The following is a 24,584-nucleotide window of genomic DNA, read 5'->3' as shown; positions in this document are numbered from 1 at the left end:
GCAGACAGTTATGTAAGCAAACAGCCTCTAAATCAGGGTGCAAGCTCAAAAAATGAGCAAGCATATCATAGCAAAGCAAGGCATACATGAGAACTGCAAGTACTCAGGTGGGAACATTCTGTACAGGCACTTGCTGATAAAATCAACAGCCATATTCATATCTGCCTAATGGATCACTTGTACTAAAAGACTAATGACAAAATAGTTGTGATCAGGTTCGCTATATGATTAAAGCTTAATCGAGTTCTATAATCTCAATCTTGGAGCAACCACGGGTAGCCTTAGGAGTACCATCCTCCTGCTGGTGCATCTTTGCGAACATAGGTTTGCAGATGCTTTTAAGTTCTTCTATTTTCTCCTCAAACTTGACAGCTTCAGCAAGCAAATAGTTCCACTCCAGCCACTGGGTTATCTTCTCAATGGCATCACCCACTTTTCTCTTGTCCTTGTTATTCATCTTCGTTCCACTACCTCTTAAGGTTCCCTTAACCTCGTATATATAATTCTCCAACTTGTTTTTAACCATGGCTGCCTTCTTGCGCTCCTCATCCTCAGCCTTATACTTTTGGGCAGACTTCATCATCTTGCCAATCGATTCCTTTGATAACCTCCCACTGTGATTGGCGATGGTGATTTGGTCCTTGTTGTTTGTGCCAACAAGCTCTGCAGACACAGTTAAAATGCCATCAACATCAATGTTGAAACAGACATCAAACTGAGGGACGCCTTGAGGTGCTGGAGGGATATGCAGAGAAAATTGGCCCAATAAGTTGTTTTCATTAGCAATGGGTCTCTCACCCTCATATACTGGAAATTGTACAGTTTTCTGGTAGTCAACCGCAGTACTAACTCTGCTGATCATCTTCGTTGGGACTGACGTATTCCGAGGAATTATTACTTTCATGTTACCAAAGTATAATTGCATACCAAGGGACAGAGGAGTAACATCCACAAGCACAGAGTTCTTATACCTACACCAGCCAAGATTGCAGCGTGAAAAGCAGCTCCACACGCCACGGCCTCATCTGGGTTAATACTTTTACAAAGCTCCTTTCCATCGAAAAAATCTTGCAACAATTGCTGAATCTTTGGTATTCGGGTTGACCCACCCACAAGAACAACATCATGAATTTCACTCTTTTCCATCTTGGCATCTCTCAAACACATTTGAACAGGTAACATACAATCTTGGAACAAATCCATATTCATCTTTTCAAATCGGGCACGAGTAATGCTACAAGAGAAATCTACTGCCTCAAAAAGGCAATCAATCTCAACAGTAGTCTCTGTAGTTGAAGAAAGGAGTCTCTTAGCCTTCTCACAAGCAGCTCTCAGCCTTCCAACAGCCCTACGATTGTCACTTAAATCTTTCTTGTGTTTCCTCTCAAACTCAGCAATAAAATGGCTTAACAATCGATTGTCAAAATCTCTTCCACCAAGGTGGGTATCCCCACTAACAGCTTTTACTTCGAAAACACCCTTCTTGATTGCGACCAAAGAGACATCAAAAGTTCCACCACCAAGGTCAAAAACCAAAATATTCTTTGTCACATCACTGCTAGTACCTTGCCTATCAAGACCATATGCAATGGCAGCTGCGGTTGGCTCATTAATTATCCTCATAACATTCAGGCCAGCAATGACACCAGCATCTTTAGTTGCTTGCCGCTGGGCATCATTGAAGTAGGCAGGAACAGTAACAACAGCATTCTTAACTTCTGAACCAAGATACGCCTCTGATATCTGTTTCATCTTCATGAGAAGCATTGAGGATATCTCCTCTGGAGCAAATTGTTTCTCTTCACCCTTGTAAGTAACTACAATTATAAGCTTCTTGAAATCCTCTCCATCAGCAGTAGGAATCACTTCGAATGGCCAGAGCTTAATGTCTTTTTGTACCATTTCATCGCTGAATTTTCTACCTATAAGCCTCTTAGCATCTACGAAATTAAAGATAAAAAAAAAAAAGGATCTCATCATCATCTCCAAAATAAATCAAATCCCGTCACTGGATTCCAATAGTATCTAAAATTATAATACCAACTGAAAGTTACTGTCACAAAGTGACTAATACAAATAGCAATGGCTAATTACACAAAACATGTTCCCTCTTCAAATGTAAGTTGCAAATAACATGGCAGAAAAAGTTCAAGACGAGTTGACAAATTTTACAAGACACTTGCAAATTATGATTACATATTATAGCTAACTAAGCACAGCGACTGCTAGCTCAGAAACAAAAATCTGATCACATCTTATATTCAAGTGTTTGATCTTTACTGCCCTTTCCTTAATTGAAAACTTATGAGTTTGTTTAATCTTAATTGTTTACAATATCAAATTCAAGACCAAAAGCCTAAGAAGACAGCCAGTTTGACACGAGACAATTTCGATATTCAATACTTTGTACTATGCTCACATAACAAGCCACTAACTTCACAGTAAAATTTCTTTCATAAAAAAGCTCTATTTTATAATCATCTTAAAGAAGAAATACTTAAAAGTGTTTCCCGACCAATTCATACATCATTTAAAATGGAGCAAATTTATTACGATTTAGCTTCAAACTATACTCTTTTAACTGCTAAAGTTAACATAACCTTAATAACACTTATCTCCTTCCCAACCTCACTTCACTACTTTAATTGAGCTTTCTATTTCAATAAACAAGACATTTATTTTCCGAACATCTCCAAATAATCTATCACCATTACTTCCAATTCGACCCAAAAGAGTAATGATCCAAAACAAGATGACCCAAAATATTTTTTGTGCTTCTTTCTTAAACTATGTAGTAAAACAGCAATAATAGGATAATCTCAACAATATTCTTAATTTTTCCATACAACATCTATAATACAAGAAGAAATCAAATTCATCCAAATACATTTTGTTATTCTAAAATAAAGGGTATACAAAATTACAATATTACTATTTTTGAGGGTTTCAAAATAAGGAAAAAAAAAATGATAAAGCACAAAACTTTAAAGCATAAAAGAAGAGGGAAAAAGAAAAAAAACCAAAAATGGTGTTGGTAGGATTATTCCCGGCTTGGTTGGTGGCAGCCTCGCCAACGAGACGCTGCGTATCGTTGAATGCGACCCAAGACGGCGTCGTACGGTTGCCTAATTCATTGGTGATTATCTCAACGCGGTCTTGTTGTGGGGACCATGCTCCGACGCATGTGTAAGTGGTTCCGAGATCGATTCCTATCGCCGGCCATAATTTTGCTTCTTTTCCTCCGTTCATCTTCCAAACTCACTTCTCAGTTAACTGCTTCACTTAGACTTTTAGTTTCACCCGACCTCTCTGTTTCAAATGGTAAAAATTCAAGTTTTACTAGTTTATAGGAAGTATTTTTTATTTACATTTTAGTTGAAACAAAAATGAAATTGAATAACCTCTTCTTTATCCCAACACAAATTTTCATACGTGACTGACCACATGCTCACACCGTGTGATCGATTATTATGGGTTTAATTTGTTAGTGTTATAGAGGTAACTCTGTTAATGTTATGTAGGGGTTACTTTGTTCTTTTACAACCGGCCACATAGTATGTCCAGTCTTACACAAGATGCATTGTTATCCCAAACGCTTTCAATCCCTTAAAAAATAAAATGGTTAGTTTTCATATTTGTCTCTTCATTTGTGTCTCTTGGTTCCTCTAATTATATTATTCTTCAATTACACAAAAAATTAATTTATCTTGTTATGGGTAAATTTTAGTAAGTCAAAGTAAGCATAAGTCAGCAAGGGTCAACGACGAAGAGCGAAGATCGACGACTGAGCCCAGACTCGGCGGACGAAGCAAAGATAACAACTCCCCTATTTTCTAGGGAGCGATAAGCTGGAAAGACTAGGTTTCCCATCAGTAAAATCAAACCGTTATTGGGCTAAGCTAAGTGCCGTGAGTCAAGGAGATAGTTCCGGATATCAAGGGAAGCATCTTATTATTCTACAACGGCCACATTAAACCCTAGGCATCATCTATATAAGGGAAAGGAACCATCGACATTAGACACATTGCAACCTAGCTACTAAAATCACATTGATCATACATTGTAATCCCTTTTGTTCGATATTTTACATAGTGAAAGTTTGGTAGATCCTCATTCTACCCGCGGTTTTTACCTTCTTTGGGTTTTTCGCGTCACCAATTCCTTTTGTTTTTCTTTATTTTGTTATCGCTTTCATTTAAGGTTTTATTTAGTTGATTCGTAACCTAAATTTTGCTATTCAATCCCACTTAACGAAATTTAGCATAAACAATTTGGCGCCGTCTGTGGGGATACAACTAGGTAAAACCCTCAAAACCCTGCAAACCCAAACCCAACCTTCGTGATGGAACCTGGTGATATGACCCCCGAGCAGCTGAGAGAGGCCTATGAGAAAGCCAAGGTCGATCTCCTTGCAGCCCAAGAATCCAACGAGCAGCTGGTGATATGACCCCCGAGTAGCTGAGAGAGGTTCGTGATGGAACCTGGTGATATGGCCCCCGAGCAGCTGAGAGAGGCCTATGAGAAAGCCAAGGTCGATCTCCTTGCAGCCCAAGAATCCAACGAACGCCTTAGCCGTGAAAAAGAAGTGTCAGCATTTGATGCAACTACCCTTCGACAATAGCTAGAGTCCGCCCAGAGCAACCATCGTCGATGCCCAAGGAAACTGGAAATCATACCGCGTATGCATCCCTTGGAAGTGCTAGACTCCCCGCATGATACCGATATAGCGACAAGCGGCGACGAAATGGATGCTGATGCCCAAATCTTGAACAACGGACAACAAGGAAGCTTTCAGACTCTAGAGAACGAGCGTTAGCCTAATGACCGTGAGCCGAACCAGACTGAACTCTTAGTACAAAGGCTAGCCGTCCTAGAGAAGCAGAATTTTAGAGTGCTGACCATGATGAAGAGGATGCTAAGTGACCCGATCCTAGTCCAAAGAGAGGCTCCCGACGGATTTGCGGCAACACCCCGAATTGTCCAGAGCTCGCATCCCTAGAAGATTGTCGCTGCCGACGTTCACTTCTCTCTATGATGGCACTACCTGTCCAGAGCATCATGTCGAGTACTACAAGCAGCGGATGTGGCAAGCATCAGTTCCGTTCGAGTGTTGGGAAGCATGCATGTGCAAATCTTTTGGCGCGACGCTGACTAGTCCCGCCCTCAAATGGCTCCGCAAACTCGAACCAGGTAGTACACTAGCTTTGCTATGTCAATTAACAAGTTTTATTCCTATTTTGAAAGCAGCAGGTAGTTTGACAAGCAAACAAGCGATTTGTACTGAATCGTCCAAGGACCAAAAGAGAGCATCAGGACCTATTGGACCAGATTCAACAAGGAGAAGGTCTCCATCAAGAACGTCGATAACAAGATTGCCATTGAAGCCTTCCTTCGTGGACTGCATACTGACTCCGATCTTTTCAAAGACATGGTCAAGTACCCCCTACTCAACATTTGAAGGGGTCCGGACGAGAGCAGTGGCGCAAATGCGCTTCGACGAGGACATCGCCAATCGTAGCTCCAGCCACACCATCAGGTTCAAAGTAGCCAGCGTGGATCATGGCGACACAACCCTCCGAAACCTCAGGTAGATCACGGTCTGTTAATAATGTGCAGGAAAGACAGGTTGCCGATGCATCGGAATACCCTAAGATATCAGAGTATGGGTTCGACTTCGACGTAGTAGCAGTGGTGAATGCGCTGGAGCCACTGGGAAGCAAAGTCCGTTGACCGATGAAGAGTTATAAGCCAGATTCAAAGAAAGATATGAGCAAATGGTGCGAGTTCCATAGTGACCATTGGCATAAAACGGAAGATTGCTATGTTTTGAGAAGAGAAGTGGCCTTCTAGCTGAAGAGAGGCAACCTCAAGCATCTGATGGGAAAGAAGAAAGGCAGTGACGCCAAAGCCGATTCGACGAACAAGCCTCCCAAACCACTCGCACCTACGGTAGTAATTTATGTTATTTCTGGTGGTTTAGATATTTGTAGTCTAACCTATTCTACAGCTAAAAGAATTGCAAAGACGTCGACGAGTGATCCTGCCGTCCCAGAAGAACCAAGAGATCCTTTGGAGAAAAAGCTCGAAGCAATGGCCATCACTTTTGACGATGATGACATCAACAACATCACCAAAGAGCATGAAGACTCTCTGGTAATTTCATTGATGGTTGGGAATTGTTTGCTTAAAAGGGTGTTGGTCGATGGAGGAAGCTCCGCAAATGTTCTATCCGGAAGACCATGGAAGAAATGGGGCTGAAAGATAGTGACATCACCAGAAGATCAACAGTATTGGTCGGGTTTCAGCGGCGAAACGATGTCAACTCTCGGAGACATAACCCTACCCACCTTTGCTAGCGGCCTAAACCCTCAAACCAAATTCAACGTCGTAGATTTCCCCTCAGCCTATAATGCCATCATGGGCAGACCCTGGATTTACAAACTAAAAGCCATCCCTTCCACCTACCATCAAACTCTCAAATTTCCAACCCCCTAGGGAATCCAAGAAATTAAAGGAGAACCCCGTGAAGCCAAAAACTGCTACAAAAAAACCTTGAAACCGTGCAAGAAATCCACCTAGCAATTACAGCAAGGCGCGACACCAGACAATCCTAACGACCTAGATATTGACGAAATACCTCTGGACCCTAAAAAACCAGATCAAATCGTCCGTGTCGGAGCCAACTTAACCGCCGAACTCAAAAATACTATCCTAGCCTTTCTTCGAGAGAATAAAGATTGTTTCGTGTGGTCGCATGAAGATATGACAGGCATAGATCCAATTGTCATCTCGCACAAGCTAAACGCTGATCTGAATCACAAGCCCGTAAAGCAGAAGTGTGGAAAGTTTGCCGTAGAACGAAACAAAATCATCAACGATGAAGTACAACAGCTGATCAATACAGGGAAAATAAGAGAAGTGAAATATCCAGATTGGCTCGGAAATGCCGTCGTCGTCAGCAAGAAAAATGGCAAGTGGAGAGTATGCTGATATATGTGTTTTATATTCTATTTTATCCCTCGTTCCACGGCCATTTTTATGCATATCTGAGCTCTTCAGGGCTATTTTTAGTACTAATGTGTGGTTTCGAGTGTTTTGTAGAGTTGGCATTTATTTTGTAGGAATTTCCCCGATTTGTTGGTGATTTCTATGGTTTTCCGGCCACTACGAGATATCGAAGCTATGGTCACATTCATGACCGTCGTTTGTAGCCTAAGACCCATTATTTTGGTGACTAATGGCTTGGTTCGTGGAATTGGTCTAAGTAATGAACCAAGGAAGGAGTAAATTTGGGCCATAAATGTTTGGAGCCGAAAGGAAAAAAAGAAGGAAAAACTCGGCCTAGAAAAAGACCGGGCCCGATCGGGCGGATGCCCAGAAAGGCTGTGTGAAGAAAAAGGCGGGCCCGATCGGGCGCGAGTATTTCCAGAGACATTTAGGACTTATCATTTTAGTTATTTTTGGGGTTTAGTATTTAAACTCTTTTTGTAAGCTTTATTAGCTATGTTTTTAGATTACAATTTTCATTCTTAAGCTTTTAGAGAGATTTTAGTGAGGGATTATTGTTTAACTCAAGTTTTCCCCTTTTAGTGCAATTTCATATTTCCTTTATTCGGTATTATTTCTCATCTCTTTTATTGCTTTGTTCATCGCTTGGATTTTAATTGCTTTAGATTTTTGTGCTTTGATTTTAATCATGTCTTTTATATATGCTTTGATTAGTTTATATTTAAATATGTGTGCGTAGTTAATTTCTAGGGTTCTTGGGGGAGCCATAACAAATATGAAGGGATGAATTGTTTTGGTTGATTATTGATATTGCATGATAAATCTTATTGAATTGTTTTAATTCTTTACAACTGGATTATGAATCGAGCAGATGTGATTTGATTGTAAGAGTATAGTAATATTGAATTGATGAATCGAGCAGATGTGATATTAAAGACTATTTTCAATATGAACTTAGAACTAGTAAATTTCGAGAGCCTGTTAGATCTATGTTGATTAATAAATTGCGAGAGCCTGTTAATCATGTTATGTTTGTAATATTAATCGTTGTTTGTTATGTTTTATCCTTGAGTATTAATTATTGGTGAACCTGTGACCCTAGGCTTTTTATTATTAATTATTCCTTAGATTAATTCATACAAACCTTATTTGTTTCTTAATAATTTAGATTATAATAATTAATTAGGAATAGAAGAACGTTGTTTGCTTGTGGATTCGACCTTACTTCCCTATCAATTTTAGTTAGTGGTTTTAGGAATTACTTTTGATTAGGTGATAAGAATTTAGCCTATCATATGTATCGGCTTCACCGATCTCAATAAAGCATGCCCCAAAGATCCATTCCTATTGCCACACATCGACGCCATGGTAGACGCAATAGCAAGTCATGAGCTCTTGACGTTCATGGACACCTACTCCAGATACAATCAAATGCTCATGCATCCCGACGATCAGGAAAAGACGGCCTTCATGACGAATAGAGGTATATATTGTTATAAAGTTATGCCTTTTGGTCTAAAGAATGCAAGTTCGACGTATCAGAGACTCGTCAACAAAATGTTCAAGGACCAGTTAGGCGACACAATGGAGGTGTACTATACATTGACGACATTCTAGTTAAACCCAAGAAATCAGAAGATCACGTCGACCACCTTCGTCAGATATTTAAGGTTATGTGAAAGTATGGTATGAAACTTAACCCTACTAAATGTTCTTTCGAAGTATCTGCTGGTGAATTTGTTGGTTATGTCGTAACGCAAAGGGGAATTGAAGCCAATCCCGACCAATTCTGGGCCTTAATAAATATTTTATCCCCCAAAACATTAAGGAAACCCATAAATTGGCAGGATGAGTGTCAGCGTAAATCGCTTTATCTCTCGATCGTCAGACAAATGCCATCTCTTTTACAATGTTTTACGAAAAATAAAGGCTTTGAATGGACTGACGATCACGAGAAAGCATTGTAGGATTTAAAGGCATATTTAATGACGCCACCACTCCTGTCGAAACCAAAACTTAACGAATCTTTGCAGCTATATATTTCGCCGTCAGTGCTGTCCTGACTAGGGAAGACGACGACGCCGGGCAGTTACCAATTTACTAAGTAAGTAAAGCATTACTCCCAGCCGAGGTAAGGTATTCATCTCTTAAAAAACTCGTTCTTGCTTTAGTTACTACTGTTAAAAAATTAAGGCATTATTTTGAAACCCACCACGTAGTGGTGATGACAAATTATCCTATCAAGTCTGTTTTGAGCAAACCAGAGTTAACAGAACGTATGGGCAAATGGAGTATTTCACTAAGCACGTTCGACATTGAGTACCAACCTCGAAGAGCAATAAAGTCACAGGCATTGGCTGATTTTTTGGCTGACTTTAGCCCCGATCGGCAAGCCACAGATGACAAGGAAGTGGAAGAAATAAACAACGTTGAAAAAGAAAGCAAGTGGATCCTGTTTGTCGACAGATTGTCCAATTAACGAGGAGCTGTCCTAGAAATGGTGCTAAAGTCGCCACAAGGGGACATGATAGTGCGATTTATATCTTGCGATTTCAAAGCAACGAACAACGAAGCAGAATAAGAAGCACTAATTGCAGGAATGATCGTCGCCAAAGATCTGGGGGCAACATCCCTAAACGTATACAATGACTCTCTCCTCATCGTCAGCTAGATGACAAGAGACTTTACAGAAAAAGACTCCAAAATGCCAGCCTACCTCGAAGTAGCCAAAGAAAAATCAAAACACTTCAACCCCTTCACAATCCAATAAATCCCAAGAGACCAAAACTCCTAAGCCGATGCACTTGCAAACTTAACCTCCGTGCTAAAAAAGACCACCTTTACATCGATTCCCTTAGTCCACCTGCAAAAACGTTCCGTATCCACAAAAGTAATCCTTCCCGTTGATGACACCTACAACGACAACGACTGGTGTGGATACGGAACGTTTTTACAGTGTACTAAGGGATACAGTTCACAAACCGTCGGAACCCTTGCAGGTGGACAAGGATACTTCTGGCCAACACTCCACGAAGACGCCATCCAGTACGTTGCCAAATGTGATAGCTGTCAACGATTCTCCAATACGGTTCACAAACCGTCGGAATCCTTGCACCAAACCTTATCTTCATGGCCTTTCATGAGATGGGGAATGTACATCGTCGGAAAGCTACCTACTGCACTAGGACAAAAAGTTTACATGCTAGCACTAACATATTATTTCTCTAAATGGATCGAGGCAATTTCCTTGAAGCAGGTGACGGACAAAGAATTTGTTTTTTATGAACTAACATTATTTGCAGGTTCGGCATTCCGTCGGTGATAGTCTCTTGCAACGGATCACAGTTTATTAGTGACAAAACTCGTTCATTTTGCAGGAAATTCCGAATAGAGCTAAGGACATCGACACCAAGATATCCCCAAGCCAACGGACAGGCAGAATCCAGCAATAAGGTCGTCATGAATGCCATCAAGAAAAGGTTAAAGAAGTAAAGGCCGCAGGTGGGCCGACGAGCTCCCATCCGTTCTGTGGGCTAATAGGACAACTCCAAGGTCCGTGACAAGACATACGCCTTTCTCCCTCATCTACGGATGTGAAGTCGTCCTCCCAGTAGAAGTCGATTTCCTTACGTCTCGATTTGGCTTGATGGCGGAAAAAAGAAATTAAGAAGAAATGGAAAGCAACTTAGACGCAGTCGAAGAGATGCGTGAAGCAGCCCTAATCAAGATGGCAGCATAACAGCAAATCGTCGCCAGAAGCTTCAACAAAAAAGTCAAAGCAAAGGCGTTCCATCTATGCGACTAGGTGCTAAGAAAAGCGTTTCAGAATGCAAAAGACCCCGCCGACGGAAAGCTAGCTCCCCTATTGGAAGGCCCGTACCTGATCACCCAAGTCATTGGCAATGACGCTTATCGATTATACGACAAGGAAGGTAAACCTGTTCCAAGAAGTTGGAACACAACTCATCTGTGAAACTATTACTTTTAGAATATCAAAAAGTGTCCGCTGACGTAGGTAACGCCTCCGATCTCACATTTGATTTACTTACATTTGATTATCTATTTTTCACTACGAGTTCTGACTTAAGCATCAGAGGGTCGTTGGCCGAGCCAACGGCCATTGGTACTCTAACCATGTTGGTTTTGTAGTACAACGATCGACGAAACACAAGCGACGAAACAAAGAACTCAGGTCATGACCAAAAATCACGACAAATGACAAAAAGATAGATGTTGGCTACACTGACATCCTTCAAAGGGATGAGGAAAGCCGCCGGTCAAACGAAAACATTATGACGAAACGAAGCCCGGGCAAATTTGACCTTAGCGTCCGACGCCACACCTGATACCTAAACTACGAACTTAGTCTTCAGTGTTCAGCGTCGACGCTGGGGCGCAAGGGGCATTGGCAAACAATGAAGGCCAAAACTCGAGTATACATATGCTACATAAAGCCTTCGATGAATACTTTGTACAATGACAATTGAATAAAATTAATAAGTTTTTTCAATTCTTATGCATCAATGAATTTACTCCTTTAACCATTTGCTTTATCAAATGTTCGCTCTTTCCAGTATTTTCATTTTATGATTCAACTAAATTTCATATAAGTGTTCTTCAGGTTTTTAAATTTTGTTCAAAATTGATCTTACGTTTTGCACACTGTTCACAGAACAAAGTTATAACACATGCAAAGCAATAGTAACAGACGAGACAAAGGGAAAATACTACGTGCAAAGCTATGACAAAAGTCATAACAGTGTTCAAAAGAACCACTTGCCATCAAGTGGAACAAAAGACAATGATATCCAAACAAAAATATTTAAAAGCAATGACGAAAACATCCAAGTGAAAAACTAAAGTATCAAAGTGCAAAACAAAAGCATAAATACATAGCAAAAGAAACCAGCACAAGCAATGGCTTTCAAGCATCAGCTTCGCCATCAGCTTCAAGAACCACTTGCCATCAAGTGGAAAAAAAGACAATAATATCCAAACAAAAATATTCAAAAGCCATGACGAAAACATCCAAGTGAAAAACTAAAGTATCAAAGTGCAAAACAAAAGCATAAATACATAGCAAAAAGAAACCATCACAAGCAATGGCCTTCAAGCATTAGCTTCGCCATTAGCATTCACTCTTTCGACGACATATTTTATGATCTTGTCGATAGGGGCATTGTCTCCAACACCTTCACCAATCGTTGGTTGTGCCGAAGCTTTGTTAGTGGTAGGAGGAACAACATTCGACGTATGAGGTTCCGACTTCGCAGTCGAAACAATTACAGCATCTTCTCCAGCTCGACAATAGTCCCTCCGTTGGCCAAGAAATGATCAATTTCTTCCTGCAGACGCCACTTTGTAGCCTTCCCATCTAGGTACTCCTTCATCAGCTAAACCCTAAGCTTGATCTCCAATTTAACACTCTCATCTAAAGCGTCGTCCAAGTCCTTTTAACTGTCGACAACTCTTCTTTCACCTTTGACAAAGCTTCATCTCGATCTTGTATAACCACAACCTTGTCCTCCAATTGCTGGGCTTGTTCCTTCTGTTTCTTGGCTTGGTCCTTCAGCTGTTGGGCTTTCTCATCCACCTTTTTTGCTTGCTCCTCATCTTTTTTGCTTGCTCCTCTAACCGACTTTCTAGTTCGATCACCTTCTTAGCCGCATCGTCAAACTGTTTCTTCATAGTTATAAACTGTCTCGTCGCGGTATTCATATTAGCTTCATTATTATTCACAATATCATATAACCTCTTCATCTCTTTAGCCAACCCGATCACCCTTTCCCTCAAAACTAAAGAATTTTGAAAACACTATCCAAACCAGACAAGTCCCAAATCACAACCTAAATATACATCACCAACAAAAAGCAACAAAGAGAAAGAAACTCACATTGAGAATAAAGAGGAACATGTAGAACATTTGCGGGCAATTCTACAAACCTTAAGGGAGAACAAACTTTATGCGAAGTTTTCTAAATGTGAGTTTTGGTTGGAGAAGGTAGCATTTCTGGGTCATTTGGGTTCCAAGGATGGAGTAGAAGTAGATCTAGCAAAGATTGAGGCGGTGAAAGGATGGCCTACACCAAAGACTGTGTCTGATATTACAAGTTATAAACCACCCAAATAACAAAAAAAAAAAAAAAAAAAAAATCCAAAGAGACTCTAAAACAAGTAAAATTAGTCATCAGACCCGTTTGTGCCCACCTCAAACTGCTTGCAGTCACAAGCCTCGATCAACCTTTGACTCCACTCTATCACCAATAGGCAAGAGTGCACATCAGACTTGTCTCCAGCTTGTGTTGCTCCATGCTTAGGAGCCCTTTCCACACTTAGCTAGCGCCCTCATCGCCAATAGACAAGGGTGTGCACGCACACGGATCTGGTGTCAAAACACTCGTACTACGAGTTACAACTCACAGTCACACCAAATTTTAACAATCTATTTCCCTACACTATTTTCTTTTAATTACTCTTTAGGTTTTTTGGATCAAGCGAGTCCATGGATCAGGTCAAATAGGATTTGGGTCTGTAATTGTTAGAGCATACAAACCTAGACCTGTTGGGTCTAAATTCTTTGGATCCAAACCCAAAAAGATGGATCAAGTCTAATCAGGTCTAGATCAAGTCTTGCACCTATTGCCATTCCTACTCTAAAGTCTAAAGAGAAAAATTAGTGCAAATTGCGTAGATGCATACCTCATTTTACCAGACATTCAATCACCCAAATTTTTAAGGGAATAAAGAATAAATGGAGGGAGCTTTTTGAGACAGAAGCTGGACTTTATAAGCTTTAGCTTATTTTTAAACTTTCAGCTTCAGGAACAACAAAATGACAAGCAAACAGCTATTTAGGCAAACAGCCTCCAAATCATGGTGCAAGCTAAAGATGAGAGCAAGCTTATTATAGCAAAGAAGGCATACACAAGAACTGCATATCTGCCTAATGGAATTTATCTAGTAACACAAATCCGTAGTTTTTTAATTTAATTAGCTGCGTCTTTTAGCTAGTATAAACATACAATACTTTGGTTTATGCATAGATTGTGATAAATTGTTATCAGTTACAGCAGGTGAAAGTTGAACAGGTCTTTATTCCAAATTACGTCGAATTTGAGGCAGTCTAATAGCAAATAATTAGAACTAATGTATTTTTTCAGGTTAGTTTAACATACATACGTGTATGATGGTTACATTTTACCAAATTCTGTCCTTGTTCTTTTAATAAGTCAATAAGGGAACAAAGTCATTTTTTCTATTATTTAGCCTACAACCGAGTTTCAAGGATCCAAGATAGGCAATTACGGTGAAATGAAGAATCATAGTAACATACACACCAGACTTTAGATATGGGGACATCAATCCAGAATTCATTATTAGTCTCACTTGAATTTAATTGTAAGTAGGGAACTTGTATGCTTTAGTGTGGATAAAAAGTTAAGGACTGTAGTTAGCTTAAAACTGAGAATAGATGCTCCCTTTAATAGTTACAATGACTTGTGAATTAAGCTTACCAGATTGAGGGAGTCAGCAAAGTCATTGAGCTCCAGCTATTGCTGTCATCTCGTCCAAAAATAAATGAGTTTCCAATGCTTGGTCCATGCCTATGAGGCTATGACTTGAAGGCCTAGGACGGCTGGATGCTCGTTGCAAAAAGGAAGACTACATTTCCAAAAGCAAAGTATCAAAAATGATCAGCTGCACAAACAGGGTGTTATAATTTAGCAGGGAAAATGAAGTTCATTCAAAGCATTCTGAACATTGTAATTAGAGGGTCTGACTGCTTATTTCCAAACCCAGCAGATTATATCAATTTTTATTATTCTTACCTTTGAAGAGTCACTGCTGCTCCCTTTATTGATTAGAGATTCAAAAATTGCTAGAAACAGGTAATAGAAAAGACAACGAGAATGACAGCAGACAAATACTCATGTGTTGCCTTGGACCCATTGCCATCCCTACTGTATAGAGAAAAAAAAATTAATACTAAATTGCATATACGCATATTCCGATTTACCTGCCATTCAATTAACCCAATTTTTAAGGGAAAAATGAATAAATGGAGAGGAGCATTTTGAGACTGAAGCGGGACATTATTAGCTTTTATCTTATTTTTAAACTTTCAGTTTCAGGTATAATAATGACAAGCAGACAGTTATGTAAGCAAACAGCCTCTAAATCAGGGTGCAAGCTCAAAAAATGAGCAAGCATATCATAGCAAAGCAAGGCATACATGAGAACTGCAAGTACTCAGGTGGGAACATTCTGTACAGGCACTTGCTGATAAAATCAACAGCCATATTCATATCTGCCTAATGGATCACTTGTACTAAAAGACTAATGACAAAATAGTTGTGATCAGGTTCGCTATATGATTAAAGCTTAATCGAGTTCTATAATCTCAATCTTGGAGCAACCACGGGTAGCCTTAGGAGTACCATCCTCCTGCTGGTGCATCTTTGCGAACATAGGTTTGCAGATGCTTTTAAGTTCTTCTATTTTCTCCTCAAACTTGACAGCTTCAGCAAGCAAATAGTTCCACTCCAGCCACTGGGTTATCTTCTCAATGGCATCACCCACTTTTCTCTTGTCCTTGTTATTCATCTTCGTTCCACTACCTCTTAAGGTTCCCTTAACCTCGTATATATAATTCTCCAACTTGTTTTTAACCATGGCTGCCTTCTTGCGCTCCTCATCCTCAGCCTTATACTTTTGGGCAGACTTCATCATCTTGCCAATCGATTCCTTTGATAACCTCCCACTGTGATTGGCGATGGTGATTTGGTCCTTGTTGTTTGTGCCAACAAGCTCTGCAGACACAGTTAAAATGCCATCAACATCAATGTTGAAAACAGACATCAAACTGAGGGACGCTTGAGGTGCTGGAGGGATATGCAGAGAAAATTGGCCCAATAAGTTGTTTTCATTAGCAATGGGTCTCTCACCCTCAATATACTGGAAATTGTACAGTTTTCTGGTAGTCAACCGCAGTACTAACTCTGCTGATCATCTTCGTTGGGACTGACGTATTCCGAGGAATTATTACTTTCATGTTACCAAAGTATAATTGCATACCAAGGGACAGAGGAGTAACATCCACAAGCACAGAGTTCTTATTACTACCTACACCAGCCAAGATTGCAGCGTGAAAAGCAGCTCCACACGCCACGGCCTCATCTGGGTTAATACTTTTACAAAGCTCCTTTCCATCGAAAAAATCTTGCAACAATTGCTGAATCTTTGTATTCGGGTTGACCCACCCACAAGAACAAACATCATGAATTTCACTCTTTTCCATCTTGGCATCTCTCAAACACATTTGAACAGGTAACATACAATCTTGGAACAAATCCATATTCATCTTTTCAAATCGGGCACGAGTAATGCTACAAGAGAAATCTACTGCCTCAAAAAGGCAATCAATCTCAATTAGTAGTCTCTGTAGTTGAAGAAAGGAGTCTCTTAGCCTTCTCACAAGCAGCTCTCAGCCTTCCAACAGCCCTACGATTGTCACTTAAATCTTTCTTGTGTTTCCTCTCAAACTCAGCAATAAAATGGCTTAACAATCGATTGTCAAAATCTCTTCCACCAAGGTGGGTATCCCCACTAACAGCTTTTACTTCGAAAACACCCTTCTTGATTGCGACCAAAAGAGACATCAAAAGTTCCACCACCAAGGTCAAAAAACCAAAATATTCTTTGTCACATCACTGCTAGTACCTTGCCTATCAAGACATATGCAATGGCAGCTGCGGTTGGCTCATTAATTATCCTCATAACATTCAGGCCAGCAATGACACCAGCATCTTTAGTTGCTTGCCGCTGGGCATCATTGAAGTAGGCAGGAACAGTAACAACAGCATTCTTAACTTCTGAACCAAGATACGCCTCTGATATCTGTTTCATCTTCATGAGAAGCATTGAGGATATCTCCTCTGGAGCAAATTGTTTCTCTTCACCCTTGTAAGTAACTACAATTATAAGCTTCTTGAAATCCTCTCCATCAGCAGTAGGAATCACTTCGAATGGCCAGAGCTTAATGTCTTTTTGTACCATTTCATCGCTGAATTTTCTACCTATAAGCCTCTTAGCATCTACGAAATTAAAGATAAAAAAAAAAAAGGATCTCATCATCATCTCCAAAATAAATCAAATCCCGTCACTGGATTCCAATAGTATCTAAAATTATAATACCAACTGAAAGTTACTGTCACAAAGTGACTAATACAAATAGCAATGGCTAATTACACAAAACATGTTCCCTCTTCAAATGTAAGTTGCAAATAACATGGCAGAAAAAGTTCAAGACGAGTTGACAAATTTTACAAGACACTTGCAAATTATGATTACATATTATAGCTAACTAAGCACAGCGACTGCTAGCTCAGAAACAAAAATCTGATCACATCTTATATTCAAGTGTTTGATCTTTACTGCCCTTTCCTTAATTGAAAACTTATGAGTTTGTTTAATCTTAATTGTTTACAATATCAAATTCAAGACCAAAAGCCTAAGAAGACAGCCAGTTTGACACGAGACAATTTCGATATTCAATACTTTGTACTATGCTCACATAACAAGCCACTAACTTCACAGTAAAATTTCTTTCATAAAAAAGCTCTATTTTATAATCATCTTAAAGAAGAAATACTTAAAAGTGTTTCCCGACCAATTCATACATCATTTAAAATGGAGCAAATTTATTACGATTTAGCTTCAAACTATACTCTTTTAACTGCTAAAGTTAACATAACCTTATAAACACTTATCTCCTTCCCAACCTCACTTCACTACTTTAATTGAGCTTTCTATTTCAATAAACAAGACATTTATTTTCCGAACATCTCCAAATAATCTATCACCATTACTTCCAATTCGACCCAAAAGAGTAATGATCCAAAACAAGATGACCCAAAAATTTTTTTGTGCTTCTTTCTTAAACTATGTAGTAAAACAGCAATAATAGGATAATCTCAACAATATTCTTAATTTTTCCATACAACATCTATAATACAAGAAGAAATCAAATTCATCCAAATACATTTTGTTATTCTAAAATAAAGGGTATACAAAATTACAATATTACTATTTTTGAGGGTTTCAAAATAAGGAAAAAAAAAATGATAAAGCACAAAACTTTAAAGCATAAAAGAAGAGGGAAAAAGAAAAAAAAACCAAAAATGGTGTTGGTAGGATTATTCCCGGCTTGGTTGGTGGCAGCCTCGCCAACGAGACGCTGCGTATCGTTGAATGCGACCAAGACGGCGTCGTACGGTTGCCTAATTCATTGGTGATTATCTCAACGCGGTCTTGTTGTGGGGACCATGCTCCGACGCATGTGTAAGTGGTTCCGAGATCGATTCCTATCGCCGGCCATAATTTTGCTTCTTTTCCTCCGTTCATCTTCCAAACTCACTTCTCAGTTAACTGCTTCACTTAGACTTTTAGTTTCACCCGACCTCTCTGTTTCAAATGTAAAAATTCAAGTTTTACTAGTTTATAGGAAGTATTTTTTATTTACATTTTAGTTGAAACAAAAAAATGAAATTGAATAACCTCTTCTTTATCCCAACACAAATTTTCATACGTGACTGACCACATGCTCACACCGTGTGATCGATTATTATGGGTTTAATTTGTTAGTGTTATAGAGGTAACTCTGTTAATGTTATGTAGGGGTTACTTTGTTCTTTTACAACCGGCCACATAGTATGTCCAGTCTTACACAAGATGCATTGTTATCCAAACGCTTTCAATCCCTTAAAAATAAAATGGTTTAGTTTTCATATTTGTCTCTTCATTTGTGTCTCTTGGTTCCTCTAATTATATTATTCTTCAATTACACAAAAAAATTAATTTATCTTGTTATGGGTAAATTTTAGTAAGTCAAAGTAAGCATAAGTCAGCAAGGGTCAACGACGAAGAGCGAAGATCGACGACTGAGCCCAGACTCGGCGGACGAAGCAAAGATAACAACTCCCCTATTTTCTAGGAGCGATAAGCTGGAAAGACTAGGTTTCCCATCAGTAAAATCAAACCTTATTGGGCTAAGCTAAGTGCCGTGAGTCAAGGAGATAGTTCCGGATATCAAGGGAAGCATCTTATTATTCTACAACGGCCACATTAAAACCCTAGGCATCATCTATATAAGGGAAAGGAACCATCGACATTAGACACATTGCAAACCTAGCTACTAAAATCACATTGATCATACATTGTAATCCCTTTTGTTCGATATTTTACATAGTGAAAAGTTTGGTAGATCCTCATTCTACCCGCGGTTTTTACCTTCTTTGGGTTTTTCGCGTCACCAATTCCTTTTGTTTTTCTTATTTTTGTTATCGCTTTCATTTAAGGTTTTATTTAGTTGATTCGTAACCTAAATTTTGCTATTCAATCCCACTTAACGAAATTTAGCATAAACAATTTGGCCCGTCTGTGGGGATACAACTAGGTAAAAACCCTCAAAACCCTGCAAACCCAAACCCAACCTTCGTGATGGAAACCTGGTGATATGACCCCCGAGCAGCTGAGAGAGGCCTATGAGAAAGCCAAGGTCGATCTCCTTGCAGCCCAAGAATCCAACGAGCAGCTGGTGATATGACCCCGAGTAGCTGAGAGAGGTTCGTGATGGAACCTGGTGATATGGCCCCCGAGCAGCTGAGAGAGGCCTATGAGAAAGCCAAGGTCGATCTCCTTGCAGCCCAAGAATCCAACGAACGCCTTAGCCGTGAAAAAGAAGTGTCAGCATTTGATGCAACTACCCTTCGACAATAGCTAGAGTCCGCCCAGAGCAACCATCGTCGATGCCCAAGGAAACTGGAAATCATACCGCGTATGCATCCCTGGAAGTGCTAGACTCCCCGCATGATACCGATATAGCGACAAGCGGCGACGAAATGGATGCTGATGCCCAAATCTTGAACAACGGACAACAAGGAAGCTTTCAGACTCTAGAGAACGAGCGTTAGCCTAATGACCGTGAGCCGAACCAGACTGAACTCTTAGTACAAAGGCTAGCCGTCCTAGAGAAGCAGAATTTTAGAGTGCTGACCATGATGAAGAGGATGCTAAGTGACCCGATCCTAGTCCAAAGAGAGGCTCCCGACGGATTTGCGGCAACACCCCGAATTGTCCAGAGCTCGCATCCCTAGAAGATTGTCGCTGCCGACGTTCACTTCTCTCTATGATGGCACTACCTGTCCAGAGCATCATGTCGAGTACTACAAGCAGCGGATGTGGCAAGCATCAGTTCCGTTCGAGTGTTGGGAAGCATGCATGTGCAAATCTTTTGGCGCGACGCTGACTAGTCCCGCCCTCAAATGGCTCCGCAAACTCGAACCAGGTAGTACACTAGCTTTGCTATGTCAATTAACAAGTTTTATTCCTATTTTGAAAGCAGCAGGTAGTTTGACAAGCAAACAAGCGATTTGTACTGAATCGTCCAAGGACCAAAAGAGAGCATCAGGACCTATTGGACCAGATTCAACAAGGAGAAGGTCTCCATCAAGAACGTCGATAACAAGATTGCCATTGAAGCCTTCCTTCGTGGACTGCATACTGACTCCGATCTTTTCAAAGACATGGTCAAGTACCCCCTACTCAACATTTGAAGGGGTCGGACGAGAGCAGTGGCGCAAATGCGCTTCGACGAGGACATCGCCAATCGTAGCTCCAGCCACACCATCAGGTTCAAAGTAGCCAGCGTGGATCATGGCGACACAGCCCTCCGAAACCTCAGGTAGATCACGGTCTGTTAATAATGTGCAGGAAAGACAGGTTGCCGATGCATCGGAATACCCTAAGATATCAGAGTATGGGTTCGACTTCGACGTAGTAGCAGTGGTGAATGCGCTGGAGCCACTGGGAAGCAAAGTCCGTTGACCGATGAAGAGTTATAAGCCAGATTCAAAGAAAGATATGAGCAAATGGTGCGAGTTCCATAGTGACCATTGGCATAAAACGGAAGATTGCTATGTTTTGAGAAGAGAAGTGGCCTTCTAGCTGAAGAGAGGCAACCTCAAGCATCTGATGGGAAAGAAAGAAAGGCAGTGACGCCAAAGCCGATTCGACGAACAAGCCTCCCAAACCACTCGCACCTACGGTAGTAATTTATGTTATTTCTGGTGGTTTAGATATTTGTAGTCTAACCTATTCTACAGCTAAAAGAATTGCAAAGACGTCGACGAGTGATCCTGCCGTCCCAGAAGAACCAAGAGATCCTTTGGAGAAAAAGCTCGAAGCAATGGCCATCACTTTTGACGATGATGACATCAACAACATCACCAAAGAGCATGAAGACTCTCTGGTAATTTCATTGATGGTTGGGAATTGTTTGCTTAAAAGGGTGTTGGTCGATGGAGGAAGCTCCGCAAATGTTCTATCCGGAAGACCATGGAAGAAATGGGGCTGAAAGATAGTGACATCACCAGAAGATCAACAGTATTGGTCGGGTTTCAGCGGCGAAACGATGTCAACTCTCGGAGACATAACCCTACCCACCTTTGCTAGCGGCCTAAACCCTCAAACCAAATTCAACGTCGTAGATTTCCCCTCAGCCTATAATGCCATCATGGGCAGACCCTGGATTTACAAACTAAAAGCCATCCCTTCCACCTACCATCAAACTCTCAAATTTCCAACCCCCTAGGGAATCCAAGAAATTAAAGGAGAACCCCGTGAAGCCAAAAACTGCTACAAAAAAACCTTGAAACCGTGCAAGAAATCCACCTAGCAATTACAGCAAGGCGCGACACCACAATCCTAACGACCTAGATATTGACGAAATACCTCTGGACCCTAAAAAACCAGATCAAATCGTCCGTGTCGGAGCCAACTTAACCGCCGAACTCAAAAATACTATCCTAGCCTTTCTTCGAGAGAATAAAGATTGTTTCGTGTGGTCGCATGAAGATATGACAGGCATAGATCCAATTGTCATCTCGCACAAGCTAAACGTTGATCTGAATCACAAGCCCGTAAAGCAGAAGTGTGGAAAGTTTGCCGTAGAACGAAACAAAATCATCAACGATGAAGTACAACAGCTGATCAATACAGGGAAAATAAGAGAAGTGAAATATCCAGATTGGCTCGGAAATGCCGTCGTCGTCAGCAAGAAAAATGGCAAGTGGAGAGTATGCTGATATATGTGTTTTATATTCTATTTTATCCCTCGTCCCACGGCCATTTTTATGCATATCTGAGCTCTTCAGGGCTATTTTAGTACTAATGTGTGGTTTCGAGTGTTTTGTAGAGTTGGCATTTTATTTTGTAGGAATTTCCCCGATTTGTTGGTGATTTCTATGGTTCGGCCACTACGAGATATCGAAGCTATGGTCACATTCATGACCGTCGTTTGTAGCCTAAGACCCATTATTTTGGTGACTAATGGCTTGGTTCGTGGAATTGGTCTAAGTAATGAACCAAGGAAGGAGTAAATTTGGGCCATAAATGTTTGGAGCCGAAAGGAAAAAAAGAAGGAAAAACTCGGCCTAGAAAAAGACCGGCCCGATCGGGCGGGATGCCCAGAAAGGCTGTGTGAAGAAAAAGGCGGGCCCGATCGGGCGCGAGTATTTCCAGAGACATTTAGGACTTATCATTTTAGTTATTTTTGGGGTTTAGTATTTAAACTCTTTTTGTAAGCTTTATTAGCTATGTTTTTAGATTACAATTTTCATTCTTAAGCTTTTAGAGAGATTTTAGTGAGGGATTATTGTTTAACTCAAGTTTTCCCCTTTTAGTGCAATTTCATATTTCCTTTATTCGGTATTATTTCTCATCTTTTATTGCTTTGTTCATCGCTTGGATTTTAATTGCTTTAGATTTTTGTGCTTTGATTTTAATCATGTCTTTTATATATGCTTTGATTAGTTTATATTTAAATATGTGTGCGTAGTTAATTTCTAGGGTTCTTGGGGAGCCATAACAAATATGAAGGGATGAATTGTTTTGGTTGATTATTGATATTGCATGATAAATCTTATTGAATTGTTTTAATTCTTTACAACTGGATTATGAATCGAGCAGATGTGATTTGATTGTAAAGTATAGTAATATTGAATTGATGAATCGAGCAGATGTGATATTAAAGACTATTTTCAATATGAACTTAGAACTAGTAAATTTCGAGAGCCTGTTAGATCTATGTTGATTAATAAATTGCGAGAGCCTGTTAATCATGTTATGTTTGTAATATTAATCGTTGTTTGTTATGTTTTATCCTTGAGTATTAATTATTGGTGAACCTGTGACCCTAGGCTTTTTATTATTAATTATTCCTTAGATTAATTCATACAAACCTTATTTGTTTCTTAATAATTTAGATTATAATAATTAATTAGGAATAGAAGAACGTTGTTTGCTTGTGGATTCGACCTTACTTCCCTATCAATTTTAGTTAGTGGTTTTAGGAATTACTTTTGATTAGGTGATAAGAATTTAGCCTATCATATGTATCGGCTTCACCGATCTCAATAAAGCATGCCCCAAAGATCCATTCCTATTGCCACACATCGACGCCATGGTAGACGCAATAGCAAGTCATGAGCTCTTGACGTTCATGGACACCTACTCCAGATACAATCAAATGCTCATGCATCCCGACGATCAGGAAAAGACGGCCTTCATGACGAATAGAGGTATATATTGTTATAAAGTTATGCCTTTTGGTCTAAAGAATGCAAGTTCGACGTATCAGAGACTCGTCAACAAAATGTTCAAGGACCAGTTAGGCGACACAATGGAGGTGTACTATACATTGACGACATTCTAGTTAAACCCAAGAAATCAGAAGATCACGTCGACCACCTTCGTCAGATATTTAAGGTTATGTGAAAGTATGGTATGAAACTTAACCCTACTAAATGTTCTTTCGAAGTATCTGCTGGTGAATTTGTTGGTTATGTCGTAACGCAAAGGGGAATTGAAGCCAATCCCGACCAATTCTGGGCCTTAATAAATATTTTATCCCCCAAAACATTAAGGAAACCCATAAATTGGCAGGATGAGTGTCAGCGTAAATCGCTTTATCTCTCGATCGTCAGACAAATGCCATCTCTTTTACAATGTTTTTACGAAAAATAAAGGCTTTGAATGGACTGACGATCACGAGAAAGCATTGTAGGATTTAAAGGCATATTTAATGACGCCACCACTCCTGTCGAAACCAAAACTTAACGAATCTTTGCAGCTATATTTCGCCGTCAGTGCTGTCCTGACTAGGGAGACGACGACGCCGGCAGTTACCAATTTACTAAGTAAGTAAAGCATTACTCCCAGCCGAGGTAAGGTATTCATCTCTTGAAAAACTCGTTCTTGCTTTAGTTACTACTGTTAAAAAATTAAGGCATTATTTTGAAAACCCACCACGTAGTGGTGATGACAAATTATCCTATCAAGTCTGTTTTGAGCAAACCAGAGTTAAGAACGTATGGCAAATGGAGTATTTCACTAAGCACGTTCGACATTGAGTACCAACCTCGAAGAGCAATAAAGTCACAGGCATTGGCTGATTTTTTGGCTGACTTTAGCCCCGATCGGCAAGCCACAGATGACAAGGAAGTGGAAGAAATAAACAA

The 24,584-nt window shown here is 40.0% G+C and overlaps 2 pseudogenes; both read right to left on the bottom strand.

The window, feature by feature from the left end:
• Positions 1 to 11: 11 nt before the first annotated feature.
• Positions 12 to 3,560, bottom strand: LOC110727169 (annotated as a pseudogene).
• Positions 3,561 to 15,390: 11,830 nt separating this feature from the next.
• On the bottom strand, positions 15,391 to 18,475 carry LOC110727241 (annotated as a pseudogene).
• Between the last annotated feature and the right edge of the window lie 6,109 nt (positions 18,476 to 24,584).

Source organism: Chenopodium quinoa, unplaced genomic scaffold (assembly GCF_001683475.1).
Source record: "Chenopodium quinoa cultivar QQ74 unplaced genomic scaffold, ASM168347v1, whole genome shotgun sequence".
Taxonomy (NCBI): domain Eukaryota; kingdom Viridiplantae; phylum Streptophyta; class Magnoliopsida; order Caryophyllales; family Amaranthaceae; genus Chenopodium; species Chenopodium quinoa.
The sequence above is the reverse complement of the archived record's forward strand: the minus strand, read 5'-3'. Positions and strand labels throughout refer to the sequence as shown.